The sequence below is a fragment of the Gossypium arboreum genome, chromosome 6, assembly GCF_025698485.1.
Source record: "Gossypium arboreum isolate Shixiya-1 chromosome 6, ASM2569848v2, whole genome shotgun sequence".
Classification (NCBI taxonomy): domain Eukaryota; kingdom Viridiplantae; phylum Streptophyta; class Magnoliopsida; order Malvales; family Malvaceae; genus Gossypium; species Gossypium arboreum.
In genome coordinates this window covers 54,523,207-54,525,941 of record NC_069075.1, presented here as the reverse complement: position 1 = coordinate 54,525,941, position 2,735 = coordinate 54,523,207, and the positions used below count along the sequence as shown (strand labels likewise).

Genomic DNA, 2,735 nt, shown 5'->3' with positions numbered 1-2,735 from the left:
CAATTAAGTCTCGGCTCGACTCCAATGCTCGTATTGAGCCTCAAGGGTCCAATTAAGGGACGTTTTGAATGATCTCAGTAAATGAATAGTAACTTACACGAATTATTTGTAAAATGTCCTAAAAGTTTTGGCGATGCTTCAAAACCCTATTCCAACGACGGATACAGGTTAAGGGTGTTACAAAACTCACATAATCATCTCTATCACTAGATATCTTAGCAGAATTACGAGCTTGGAGAGTAATCATGTCATCTCCTACATGAAGTATTAGTTCACCAGTACTAACATCAATGATAGTTCTAGCAGGTGCTAAAAAGGGCCGATCTAGAATTAGAGGTACGTCACTATCCTCATCCATGTATAAGATAACAAAATTGACTGGGAATATAAATTTGTCAATTTTGACAAGAACGTCTTCAACAATACCCCTAGGAAATCTAATGGTTCATCTGCCAATTGAATACTCATCCTAGTTTGTTTGGGTTTCCCAAGACCTAGTTGCTTAAACATTTTATAAGGCATGACATTAATACTCGCCCCTAAATCAGCCAAAGCATTATTAACACTTAAACTACCAATTAAACGAGGAATAGTAATACTCCCTGGATCTTTCAACTTATTAGGTAGTTTATTTTGCAAGATAGCTGAACAAACTGCATTTAGCTCCACATGCGATGAATCATCTAACTTCCGTTTGTTTTCCAAAAGCTTCGTTAAAAATTTAATTGAATTGGACATCTGCGAAAGGGATTCAATAAATGGTAAATTAATATGCAACTTTTTCAAAAGTTTAAGAAATTTACAAAATTGTCCGTTTGTATGGTCTTTCTTTTGTATTTGGACACGAGGTTTATACTCGTTAACTACCGATTTTTGTTCACTGTGGCTCACCTCAACCTTACATTGACTTACCACACTTTCTTGCCTTAGTTTTGGTTCTCGTTCAACTAACCCTTCTTAATCTTGAACCGTAATTGCATGAAGTTGCTCTCTTGGGTTAGTTTTAGTGTTGCTAGGCAAGCTACCTTGTGGTCTCTCTAAAATCAGCTAAACAAGCTAACCTATCTAGTTCTCGAGTCCTTGAATTGACTCTTGTTGATTTTTAAGTGTTATTTCGGTGTTTTGGAAGCAGGATTCTGACATCGAAATAAACTTCATAAGCATCTCCTCAAGGATCAGCTTTTTGTCTTGCTGGTACAGTTATTGTTAAAAGCCTCAAGGGGGTTGTGGTCTCTGATTTCCTTGACCACCCTTAAAAAAATTGGGATAGTTCCTCCAACTTGCATTATAAGTGTTACTATAGGGATTATTCTGAGGTCTAGAATTATTACGCATATAGTTGACTTGTTCGTTCTCTGTGCCAGGGCTGTAGGATAGACATTCTGGATTGTTCATCCCTCCTCTATTTGTATCGCATTGCATCATCGAATGTACCTGCATAGAACCATATAGACCATCAATCTTTTTGTTCAAAAGTTCTACCTGATTCGACAACATGGTGACCGCATCTACGTTAAAAGCACTAGCTGCTTTCATTCAGTTACATTTCCTCTATAAACTCATAAGCCACTTCATGTGTTTTGTTATTTAGAGTCCTACCTGCTGCTGCACTGATCAATTGCCTAGTTAAGGGATTCAAACCGTTATAGAAGGTTTGAAATTGTAACCATAGAGGTAACCCATGGTGAGGACACCTTCTTAATGAGTCCTTATACCTCTCCCATGCATCATATAGAGTCTCTAAGTCCATTTGCACAAAGGAAGAGATATCATTTTTCAACTTAGCTATCTTAACCGGCGAGAAATACTTCAATAAGAACTTTTCGATCATTTGCTCCCATGTAGTGATCAAACCTCGTGGTAGGGAGTTCAAACAATGTTTAGCCTTATTCCTCAATGAGAAGGGAAACAACCAGAACCGAATGGTATTGTCAAAAACACCATTTATCTTAAAAGTGTCATAAAATTCCAAAAAGTTAGCCAAATGAGTATTTGGATCTTCGTCTTACAAGCCATCGAACTGAACAAATTGTTGGATCATTTGAATGGTGTTCGACTGCAGTTTGAAGTTATTTGCAGCAATAGCATGTCTCACAATACTTGATTTAGCCCCACTTAAATTGGGCTTGGCATAATCGTACATAGTACGAGGAGTAGGATTTGCGGCAACCACAGGAGGTAGCTGCTTATTTTGATTTTTAGCCATCTCCTCAATAACGTCCTATTACTCTTCAACTGTACTTTGTTGATTCTGCCTTGCTTCTCTATGGCTTCTACGAGCTATGCTTTCAATTTCGCTATAAAAAAAGTAGTGGTCCTGACGAGTTTCTTCTAGTCATAAACTAAAGGAAGCTGCCAGAAACAAATAAAAGAAAAATTAGAAAAAAAATAAAAATAAATGGCTAAATTAATAAAAATCAAGTGTTCCTAATTTCTTAGTCCCCAGCAACGGTGCCAAAAACTTGATGGGTCACTAAACTAACTAAACTCATGACAAAGGCAAGCGCACCTATCAAATAGTAGTATCACTATGGTGAGTCGGGAATATTGTATCCACAAGGACTAAAAGTACTAGTAATTACTATCTTTTTATCATCTAGCCTATTAATTAAAAAGGGATGTTTTTAATCTAAATTTAACTAAACTAATTATTAAGAACGCGACAAAGAGTAGAATGAGAAAATTCTTGAATATAACCAAACAGAAAGACAATAGCCAGGAAAGAATCCACCTAG

General features: G+C 36.7%; 1 non-coding gene across 1 annotated transcript; it reads left to right on the top strand.

The window, feature by feature from the left end:
* Window positions 1-1,676: 1,676 nt before the first annotated feature.
* Window positions 1,677-1,783, top strand: LOC128294910 (small nucleolar RNA R71). Its single transcript, XR_008285217.1, has one exon. It is a non-coding gene; the product is annotated as a small nucleolar RNA R71 (small nucleolar RNA).
* The last annotated feature ends 952 nt before the right edge of the window (window positions 1,784-2,735 follow it).